The sequence below is a fragment of the Orcinus orca genome, chromosome 1, assembly GCF_937001465.1.
Source record: "Orcinus orca chromosome 1, mOrcOrc1.1, whole genome shotgun sequence".
Lineage (NCBI taxonomy): Eukaryota > Metazoa > Chordata > Mammalia > Artiodactyla > Delphinidae > Orcinus > Orcinus orca.
This window is the reverse complement of record NC_064559.1, coordinates 12,252,195-12,264,434: the sequence shown is the minus strand read 5'-3', so window position 1 is coordinate 12,264,434 and position 12,240 is coordinate 12,252,195. Positions and strand designations below refer to the sequence as shown.

Below are 12,240 nucleotides of genomic sequence, written 5' to 3'. Positions count from 1 at the left end.
CCTACCCTCTAAAAGTTCATATACTGTCTTTAATACACTGGTTCTCAAAATGTGGGTTTCAGACCAGCAGAGTCAGCATCACCTACGGACATGCACAAAAGCAAATTCTCCGGCTCCATCCCAGACCTCAGAATCAGAATCTTTGGGGATGAGACACAGCAATCTGCCTCCTCCCAAACCTTCTAGGAGATTCTGATGCACATTCAAATTTGAGAACCATTGGGCTAATGGCTAGAATATTATACCTTCCTTATTTTCCTATCAAGATAGAATCCACGTACCATAAAATTCACCATTTTAAAGTGTACAGTTCAGTGGGTTTTACTGTATTCACAAAGCTATGCAACCATGATCACTATCTAATTCTAGAACATTTTCATCACCCCAAAATAAACTCCAAATCTATTAGCAGTCACTCCCTGTCCTCTGTCTCCATCCCCCAACCCCTGGCATCCACTAATCTACTTTCTATCGCTATGGATTTGACTATCCTGGATATTTCATGTAAATGGAATCATACAGTATGTGACATTTTGTGTCTGGCTTTCACTTAGCATAATGTTTTCAAGGTCCATCCATGTTGTACCATGTATCAGTGCTTTATTCCTTCTTATGGCTGGATAATATTCCATTGTATGTGTGTACCACATTTTGCTCATCCATGCATCATTTAATGGACATTTGAGTTGATTCCTTGGTTGTTGTGAATAATGCTGCTATGAACATTCATTACAAGTTTTTTATGAACATACGTTTTCAATTCTCTTGGGTATATATACAGTCGATTCTCCTCATTTGCAGTAGTTACATTCTTTAAAGTCTCTGCAAACACTGAATTAGTGAATACTGAGTCATGGTTAGGTTCCTTCAAGACTCTGGTCACATTTTTGATATATAGTCAATACATGACCTTGCTTTGTGTGTGTTTGTTTAAAGTTACCTTATCTAATATATGTTGTTGATTCATTAACATTGAACTCACATCCAACAGCACCATTAACTCATGCCTAAGTAAACTTATCTAACACATGTATTTTCTCTGTAAGGAACATCACAGCCTTCTTGAGCTTAGGAACACTAGACAGCACTGCGCGTGACACTTTAGGGCCATTTTAAACAGTGAAATTGCCAACAAAAGCACAAAAATGTGAAAAACATGGCACCAAAATAGACTGCAAAAGGAACACTTGTTTTCAGTGTGAGAACTGAAACAAGAAGGCAGTGTGTCACCTTGTTCAACCTCACCTGGGAACATGTTTATTGGAAGACTCAAATTTTCCCCTACTCTGTGTATGTACATGTCTGAAGGACTGAGAAACACCGTGAGGATTATTTTGGGATCACAAATTTTAGCATGTAGGCAAATATGCAAATACGGAATCCACAAATAATGAGGATCAAGTGTACCTGGAGTGAAATTGCTGTGTCATATGGTAACTCTATGTTTAATTTTCTGAGGGACTGCTGGACCATTTTCCACAGTGGCTATACCATTTTATGTTCCCACCAGCAGTGTATGATGTTCCAGTTCTTCCATATCCTTGCCAGTATTTGTTCCCTCCCTCCCTCTCTTCTTCTTTTTTTTTTTTTTTGCGGTACGCGGGCCTCTCACTGCTGTGGCCTCTCCCATCGCGGAGCACAGGCTCCGGACGCGCAGGCTCAGCAGCCATGGCTCACGGGCCCAGCCGCTTCACAGCATGTAGGATCTTCCCGGACCGGGGCATGAACCCGCGTCCCCCGCGCCAGCAGGCAGACTCGGACTCCCAACCACTGCGCCACCAGGGAAGCCCCTGTTTCTTCTTTTGATTATAGCTATCCTAGTGGATGTCAAGTAGTTTTTCATTGTGGTTTTAATTTGCACTCTTTAATAACTAGTGATGTTGAACATCTTTTTTATGTGCATATTAGCCATTTGGATATTTTCTTTAGAAAAATCTCTATTCCAAAACCTTGCCTGTTTTTAAATTGGATTATTTGTCTTTTTATTGCTGATTTGTAAGTTTTTTATATTTTATGGTTACTAGCCTTTTAGTTATGTGGTTTGCAAATATTTTCTCCCATTCTGTAGGTTTTCTTTTCACTTTCTTTATAATGTTTTTTGATGTACAAAAGTTTTTTTTATTTTGATGAAGTCCAATTTTACCTATTTTTTCTTTGATTACTCGTGTTATCGTCTTTAATTTTGAAATTGCTATCAGTACAGCCTGTTAAAAGAGTTGTTTATATGTTTTTATTAAAGAAGTCATGAAAAGTTAGATTTCATGGATGCAGTAAATGATCACTTATTTGCCAATGGATGTCATGTGTAAATTTAAAGCATTTGTTTGCAGGTTTTTGTAAGGTTTTTTTGTCGTTGTGGCTGTGAAATTTTTAATACTGGCATCAATAGGACCACAAATTTCTAAAAAAGCAGTGTCAAATTCATGTAACAAACTGTTTTTGTTTAGGAAAATTGAAGAGAAACACAACTGCTTTAAATAATACTTTCCTTTTTAATAGAGAAGACTCTGCCTCTTTTAAAAATTATGAACTTTCTGCCTTAAAAGCAGAGTCTCAAAAGCCATTTGTGAAAGAACACAAGAATCCCCGGAACTTGGAAATAAACACGGATTGGTGTTTATTTGTGTTACTTTAAATGCAGTAGCCCTATGTGTCAGAACACTGAATCTGTAACACTTAAGTTAGCCTAAGCAAGCAAATAATATCAGCTAGCATGGCTTTAATCTACTAAGTAACTTTAAATCCAAAAGATCAAAGGAAGTTATAACTAAAAACAGTCCTTCGTGCAATTTCCCTGTAGAAGCAGGAAAAGGCTAGAAATTACATGTCACCTTCATATCCTGGCTTGCTGACCTTGTGCTCAGATCAAGCCCCTCTGTATGCCAGCTGTTACCATTATTGAGACCTTGCCCCCAGGGGTTAAGTAGGAGAAAAACTCTCCTGTCCTATAGGAGAGCAAATACGGAAAGTTCCAGCCCCGAACGAACATGCTTAATTCAAAGCAATCTGCATGTGCTTGTCATTCCGTCTGTCCCGCCGCTCCGAGGAGCTATTCCTGAGACTCCCTGGTTGCTCTCTGTGTGCTCTGTTCCTGCGGCCAGTTTCGGCTGTGGCCACTGCAATCATTTGCAGACCAAACTGAACCAGGGACGTTTCTTCTTTTAACATAAAGGTAATACATTTACTCATGCTTCTGTGAATGTGTTATTTGGGGAGAATTTATTTAAAAACTGAACTTTGCTGTGCGCTTCTTGGATTAATTTAAAATTCCAGCTCACAATTTTTTTTCAGTGTAAGCTTTGAACGGCATCTGAATGCATTAAAATCTTACGAAGTTTTTTTGAATGATAGTCTAGCACAGTAAGGTAAGGTAAGTTGTTTCTTAAGGTTTATTCAAATGTGCTTTTTTTATGAAGTTGGGAAGAAACTTTAGATTTCAAGTTGTTTAGCTGTTTCATGATTTGAGATTCTTCTTTAACCACTATCTAGATCAGAAGTTGGAAAATACGTGCTTCTCTCATCGCCAGTTGGTAGAAAAATAGATGTGGGATTGTAGGAATCACTTTAACCACTTTTGTGAATTAAACATTGTAAGAAAATAGTAAAATATTACATCTTCCAACTTATAAAAAGAGAAGTTGAGTGAAGATATACACTTGCGAGCCAAACTTCCACAGCAAGTTTAATTTTTATCAGTGTTCATTTTAAATACACATCTCGCTATACACCCTCAATTTGTTTTTGAGGTGATTAAACGTTTTGTGCATTGTATTCATTTTAATGGTGGCAATGACAGCTACATTATAATTGTATTTAGTACATAAAGTAGAAATCAGAATGTATTTGCCATATTTACTTTTGCTTAAAATTAGAATGGATAATTTACATGTGACTAGTAGAAAATTTCAAACTGGTTTAACTTGTGAAATATTTGTATGTTTTGTAGTAAAATGTAAAATTTTTTAAAACCAAGTGGATAAAAATTTGGCAAGAACCAAGGTATTTCATGCAAATCATTGACTGACCATAAATGACTTTCTTCAGGGATAATGCAAGAAATAGAGAGCATACTTTACAATTTGCTAAAATTTTCTTTAACAGGTATTCCTGTTGAAAGGAAAAGAATGACTATGTCCTTTTTACCCACAAGAGGGTTATTTTAGATGATAATTTATAATTTAAGAAAACTCTAATTCCCTTTGATGGCTGGGAAGTCACTAAACTATGTAAATAAACTCTAGAGTGTTCCACTGGTAGTGGCTTTACTACTTCCCATGGTTTTAATGTCTGCTGACACATTTCTACTTTTTAAAATGTTAAATAGTCTTGGCATTATTTTTTAAAAATTATGTCTCTTAATAAACTATCTTAGGATGCTTTCTTTGCCAAATCTTAAATATTGGAGTATTTTATTGGATGATTATACTTCATTTGTCAGTTTTTGTTTTAGTATACAAAGATAAGGCAGAGTATTTTTTATGTATTTCCATGTTTCATATAGCTTACATCTTAGATGTGAATTATAGAATTGTGAGCATGAACTATTTGCATTGATTATGAAAAAATATGTAATGTTTAAGTGTCTGAAATGAATGACCTACAAAGCAGTTTAGTAAATACATGTTAACCTTGCCTCGGTCTGGGAAATGATATATATTATAAAATGGTTTCATTCCACATTTTACTCTAATCCCAGTTGTCTTTTTAGTTTGTATTGAACCACTCAATGCTTTTTTGGCAACTGGGGAAATCTGCTTTTCAGTGTCTGCTGTGTACCAATTCTTTACCTTTCATTCTAACTACTTTCATTTCTGGGATTGGATCAGAGCACCCTCAACAGTTCAACTCTTATAACTCTCTTATAGCTCAGTATGGGTGATGGACAGCCTTGACACACTGACCGTATGAACATTTCCAGTTTTTCAAAAATTACAATTCCTGATCACATCCTAACACGGGAAATAAAACGGTGTTTAGGATCAAGACAAATGAACTGCTTAACTTCTCAGCCTTTTGGAAAAAATATAAAACAAAGCAACTAAATATATGAGAAAAGCAAGACTTGGGGAAGAGGGTGGCCCTTTGTTCTCCCTCTCTTAATTTCTATTCTTTTATCATTTTAATCACTATTCAACAGGCTCACTTATTTCAGGCTCGCATATTAGATTCGAAGAAAACTATTCACAATAGTTTTTATTATATGCTGTCTAAATAAGGACATTCACCTATTTATATTATATGCTGTCTAAATAAGGACATTCACCTATTTAACTGAAAAATACGATTTAATTACCTTTGTGACAAACAAGAATCCCACTTGAACAATGTAGATGGAATTTCAGTTCACCTAATGTATACAAGAAAGCAAACAGCAGAATGCACAAGTATTTATAATAATAATTTAAGTAAGGAATAGAAAAAGATTTATGAAAGGTGTACCCAGACTCTTGCTAAGAGTTACTTTACTGATCCAATTCAAATATTTGATGTTTTTCTAAGCTGAAAGTAAATCTCAGTGTCCTTTAAGTAAAAGGATGTCTTCAATTGTCTCATACAAATACCTTGAGATATGTTTCCCAAGTTGCTCAGTAGACTGAAGGATACCCCTGAGACTTGATTTGCTGGACTCTGCAGGGAAGAACCCATTTGGGGAGCTGCTCTAGGAAATTTGATTTGCTACTTCTCAAACTTCACAAAACAGCAGGGAGTGGAGCCTGGTGTCAGATACTTAGCATTGGTGGGAAAAGCTTAGATAATTCTAAGTGTAATATGAAGAAACAACAGGTTACCATCTAAATCAAACAACTTTCATGTGCTTTATGGTGATTGATTTCAGTTTTTGTCTTTATGGAAGACGTTTTTTAAAAATCCCTTCACATTCTTCTGCCTCATAATACGTGCATGTAGAATTTTCTTATTTTGATTTATCTCGGTGATGGTTTTTTCCTTTGAGCTGCTAAATTTTGAGGGTTATGAGATGTGTAAAGTATTAAACATTCATGGTGTCTTTAGACATGCTTGTGATCTGTTCAACAACATGAGTTAAACTCAGTCATATGATCCTGCTTCTACTGGGGAAGAGCTATATTGATACAGATAGATTGCTCAATGTTTTGTGATTTTAGTTGAGGCAGAATAATTTCAGATGAAATCTTACGGCCTAAAGCTAAACCTATCACATCTTGGGGGTCCTGTTTATTACCAAAGCATCTTGTGATTAATTCTTTTTTTACTAGGATGTGAGGCTAGATAGGAGGCCTGGTGTCTGGAGGTTGTCTGACTCTAGAATTGAAATGTTTAAAATGCTTAAAATGCAATCAGAAGTATTTTTTCTTTTCTTTTTCCTTTTGTTTTTCTCTTTTTTTCTTCCTTCCTTCCTTCTTTCCTTCCTCCTCTCTCTCTCTCTCTCTCTCTCTCTCTCTCTTTCTTTCTTTCTTTTTCTTTCTTTTTTTGGCACAAAACTTTAGGGAACATCCTCTTTTAATAGAGATGCTTGGGACTTCATATTGGATACTGACCAGGGGTTGGGGAGATATTTTTTCTTGAGGGTTCAATAAACTTTTTAGTCCAATTGACTATACCCTAAACTCTATCCAAATGATCTATAAGTACTTGAGACTGTGTGACAAGTTGTCTTGTGTTTCCACAACATTGTCCCACATGAATTCCACACTGTTGTCTCTCAAACTAATATCTTATTAAGGATTTCTCTTCCCTGCACCCTTGTCCCCACGCTTATGTCAAGGGTAACCCCAAAAGAAGTAAAGCTAATCCAAATACTATAACACATGTCTAACATGGAGTACCAGGTCCAAATGTTTTTGAATATACAGCAGTATTCTGCATTTCAAGCAATAATTTCTGAACCAATATGGAATATTTTGAGTGGCAGTTGCTTGCTCTTATAAATTGATCAGCATTAATTAAAAGTATAAATCAGTCATTCTGAACCCTAGCTGCACATTAGAATCATCTGGGGAGCATTTAAAACTGCTAATGTCCACACCCCATTACAATATGAATTAAATCATAACATCTGGGGCCAGGGCCCTGTGTCTGTAATTTTTTTTCATATTACTGAAGTGATTCTAGTGTGCAGAATGGGTTGAAACCACTGTAATAGACTTGTAACTTTGTGAATATTTGTTATATTTATTGTGTTCCCTTCAAGACTTGCAGCAGAGTCCAAATGGATGTCTCAGCTGATTCTTGAGTTAAATAACAACTTTTTAGTGGGCTTTCTAGAATTTTTTTTGAAAGACCAGAGATCGACATTTCTGACTATAAAAACTTCTCTAGTTTTATTTTGTATATTCTTAGTTATGCAAATGAACATAAATCTTCAGACTTAGGGTTAAAAGAAATTATTGCAGCTTTATAGAATTGAAACTCATTCATATCTTTGAAATAGGAACTCAAAGATAAAAGAATACTTTCTCTTTCTCTTTTTTAAGGGTATTGATGCTTATGGATATAACACTTGTTGTAAGTGTGGGGAGAAGTGGTGAATATTTTGTGGAATGATAATTTTGGTGGAGGAACTTGGAAAAGAGATCTCTGAAAACTGCTTTAATAACTGCAATATAGTGATACTGCTCTTGAAATATATAGTTAGGTAGATAAGTGTTTATGCTAAAAAGATGATGTTCTCGACTATCATTTATCCCAGACTGTAAAAGATAAACTTTTTTATTTTACACCCACATTTCTCTTCCCACATAGACCTTCTACCAAAGGTACATTAAACATGAAACATGAGAAAAATGAGACTGATGTTTCCATAGCCCTGAAATTCCTATCATTCACCCCATAAGTATAAATCTCAGCCTTGACAACCTAATTCATATCTAGCAATAAGACTGCTTTCCAAATGCAGTGTCTTCAGATTGGCTATGGCACATACACTATAATATCTTCCTAATGTTTTTTAACTCTTATCTATCAATATAGTTCTGTAAATCTGGGCAAGGGGAAAACTGTATCTGTCAATTTTAATTTTTCTTCTGTATCATTAAGCTGTTTGTAAATATTATGAATGGTTTTTGTAAAAATAAAACATGTAACATTTATAGTTTATCTTTATTGGTGCCTTTACCTATACATCTTGTGTATAATCATATTTAAAAGCGGTTATATAAAAATGTTAGGTATATTTCATTTTCAAAGATGATGTTTGTTAGCATAAGTTGAAACTACCTTCTTGACAATATAAATTTAGGGTTTCCCTGGTGGCGCAGTGGTTGAGAGTCTGCCTGCCGATGCAGGGGACACGGGTTCGTGTTCCGGTCCGGGAAGATCCCACATGCCGCGGAGCGGCTAGGCCCGTGAGCCAATGGCCGCTGAGCCTGCGCGTCCGGAGCCTGTACTCCGTAACAGGAGAGGCCACAACAGTGAGAGGCCCGCGTAACACAAAAAAAATAAAATAAAATAAAATTAATAGGCAACAGTGAGTTTTCATTGTAGAAGAATGGTGATCCCTTATTTTCAGATTTCCTAGAACACAACAGTTTGCTTTCTCGTAGTGTGATGCAAAGCATAGTAATACCTAGTGGGTTCTTATTAAATGTTTATTAAGTGGTATAGATTCTCAAACGTATAACATTGTTTCTTTGAGAAAATGGCTTCTAATTTATTGCAGTTTATGATTAAGGGGAATGATAGCAGTAGTACCTAATTTCTGTAGAATTCTTTGCAACGTATAAAATGCTTATAGGTGATTAAATGAAGATACTTAAAGTGTTCTTATTGAAGGAGAGTTTAATTGTAGAAAGTTCACGAACTCAAAGAAAAATAAGAAAATTTAATTCATCTCAGAAGGAGAGAAGATTATGTTTCTTTATTTAAGACTATACTTTTTAGTTCCTTAAGAGGGCCTGATTCTTTGATTAAAGATACAGATTTTGCTGTCAGGTCACAATTACATTATTTTGAAATAGTCCAGACACTACATGACAACAAAGATTAATCCATTGTCTTGCTTTTCAGGTTTGGATAATATGATACATGGGTAGATAACACTTCTTTTAATTCAGTGAAATATGTCTCTGACACTCTTGAATGCTGAATTATACCTTTTAAAACTGTCTGGGGAAATACTGAATTCAGAGGATATTTTTCACGTGGACCTTCAGACTGAATTTTATATCAGTAGCCTCTAGTGGTCCTATAAAAGCTAGTTGAACTTGGCATTGCCCTAGAAGCATCTTGAGGTTGGTTGAAAAGCCTCACTTTCAGAGACATGCTGGTCTAAGATTGAATCCCAATCATGTGATTTGCATTTGTTACACTGTAATATTTTTGACCCTCAGTTTTCTCTATAATGGGTTTAATAAAATCTTCATAGAGGTATTGTGAGGAAAGTGTCTGACACAGTGAGATGATAAAAAAACATTTTAATAGCCCTTTGAAGGGAAATATATTCCTAGAGAAAAAACCTGGCTGATGTCCTTCTACCATCCAGCTTTCACAGTCCCATTCTAGAAGATGCCACAAATATACTTCTTTGTCTGTTTCTCTGGTGCGTTTAGAGCAGCTGTTTTTTTCTCTTGCCATAGCACTAGCTATTAATAGGGCATCTTGGTACCAGTGATAAGAAATGAGACCATCATTTTAGGATAAGTATCAAGCAATTTTAGGGGAGCAATTTCATATTAAAACAGGTTTGGTGCATAATGAATACAGGTACTCCCAAACTGCCTTTATAACTGGTATGAAAAAAAGACTTCAGGTATCTCCAATATCTAGTACCACTTGAGAGAAAAAGATTGTCTCACCCAGTTAACTGGGCAAGGTGCTTCAATCCATATACATTACACTAAAAAGATTAAAATCTGATTGGTTGTTATTTCTATGTACACAACAGTTTAGGAGTCCTGAAATAAGCCATAATTAAACTTGGTTATCAATTAGAACCTCTACTATTAAAATTTGTTACTTTTCTGTCTTAATTAGAAAAACAGGACTTTATTTCTCTGTTAACTGGTATCATTTCCCTGCTTGTTGCATCCATTCTGCTTTAAGTGGGCATCATTTTGCCATTACTTAGGCCTGATTCTCTTGTAGCCTCCCCACCTAGTTTGTGCTTTTGCCTTGCTACACAAAGTGTGTTCCAGGGACCAACGGTATGGGCTTGTTGTTGGAAGATTCTTGTCCCACTCCAGATGGACTGTATCAGAATCTACATTTTAGCAACATCCCCAAGTGATCCCTATGTTTGAGAAACACTGTTATCAGTGTTTTGTATTTTGTCTAGTGAAACTGTGTTATAGGGAACATCACTTCTGATAAAGATGATTGGCTACAATATGGGATCTTGTTTTTGATTCAGCCTTGCCATTTATTGTTAAGTTTGATGTTATGAATCTGATGAAGCAAAGGGTTATTCTGGAATACCTTATCTAAGCTTATGGAATGTAGTTAAGCAGAAAGCCTTCAAAACCTCAGCATCAGACTTCCTGGCCTTACCATCTGAGACTCTGTGTCTCAAGTTTTCTTTTGCAAAGTAGAGCGGTAATGCCTGCCACACCTGTTTTTCTGAGGGCTATTAGGAGGATAACTCAAGTGAGATCATGTGTGTGAAAGTGTTTGGCAATACCGCAGAGGTGTACCAGTATAACTGTTGATGCGGATGAAGATGTTGTTCCTTCAGGCTATCCTGGCCCTGCGTTTGTCAAGGATAGTGATGGCTTTGCTGAGTGGTTACTGTGGTAATTGGAACATGTCTGTGTATTCTCTTCCACATTACCTCTAGATTTTAACTTGACAGTTTTCTGGCCACAAAAACAGTTATGGCTTCCAATTGCAAGGAGCTACTAAGAGGCTTTCATAACGCTTTTTGGATGTTGAGCCACCTAAATAGTTTGATGGCATCTTTTGGGTAAATTGTGTGTCATTAGCATATTTTCACATGTAATATGTTGATGAATAAAATTTCCATAATTCCAGCAGTTCCTACTATGATTATATGATAGCATTTCCAATGAGATACTACTTTTAAGTCTTTGAAGCAGGGTAATTTCCTTTGATCTTATAGGTGTAAGTGTCCTGAGCCCAGAGTAGGATGTAATTGTTTGAACCTTCTAATCACATGAGCTCTGATGACTTTTCTCTTTACATGTGATTGAAATGCCTCTATATTTCTTCTCTGTATTCTCTGTTTAATGCTTATGACACTAGTCATGATACTTTTGGTTCATAGATAGCTTCAGTCCAACAAATAATAATTTATGTTTCCCAAAATTTGGAAGCTGGGAGATAAGATATATTGAAAACCTTTTTCCGAATAGTTTGTATTCATCTGTTCTTGCTCCTTAAATCCTTTTTGATTTCCTGCTTTATCCAGTTATTTGATAGATTGTGTAGGGTGCTATTGTAAGAAAGCAGATATGTACTGGAAGACAAACAATTAAAAGTGCATCCAGTGAGGAGACGACTGTTTACCCTTTAAGGTGAAATAAGTTTGCTTCTGTTTTTGCATTTTAATAATAGTTATCTTCTGTTCATTATTAGTCACTGTGCTAGAAACTTTATATGTTGTTTCATTAATATTTTATTACTATGAAGACGGCACATTTGTAGTAAAAGTTGCAAGCAGTACAGAAAGTAAAATGTGAAAGCCTTCTCTACCCTTCCAAATGGCCCAGTCCAACTCTCCAGCAGGAAACAATGTTAGCATTTTCTTATGTCCTTCTAGAAATTATCTGTGTATATACTAACCACACATGTGTGTTTCCGCCACTTTTTTAATGAAATGGATTCATACCACATAGGCTCTTCTGCAGTTAGGTTTTATTCACACATGAAGATGTACTTTGGACTTCTTTCCCTAGCAATAATCCTGATTTAGTTCATTCTTTTTTGTTGTGCAGAGTACCCAAGGTATAGATATAACAGAATTTAAGTCCCCTATTGATAAGTTAGGTGGTTTCCCTTGTTTTTTTTTTGTTTTCATTGTTACAAGCAGTGATGCAGTCAGCATCTTTATCCAGACATTTATCTTTACACATTGTTCAAGTATATCCAAAGGGGTAAACTCCTAGTAGAATTGTGAGTCAAAGGATGAGGGTATTTCAAATTTTGATTAGTAGTGCCATGTTGCTCTTTTAGAAGGTTGCACCAATTTGCATTTCAAACAAATTTAACTCTAAGAAGAATCAACACTTAGAGACTCTAAGAATGTAAGTAACTTGACCTAGGTTCTCAAAGTTAGTAACCCGTAGAGTCAGCTTTCAAATTCAGACC

General features: G+C 35.7%; 1 protein-coding gene across 3 annotated transcripts in view; it reads left to right on the top strand.

Moving 5' to 3' along the window:
- DISP1 (dispatched RND transporter family member 1) overlaps positions 1 to 12,240 on the top strand; it is a 211,191-nt gene that overhangs the window by 137,559 nt on the left and 61,392 nt on the right. The window contains exon 1 of one of the 3 annotated variants that reach the window (XM_004271005.3): positions 3,022 to 3,172. The exons of the other annotated variants lie outside the window; for them this stretch is intronic. The gene's annotated coding sequence lies outside the window, so the exon portion shown is untranslated. Of the gene's footprint in view, positions 1 to 3,021; positions 3,173 to 12,240 lie in introns of those variants that run through there. 3 annotated transcript variants of the gene reach the window in all.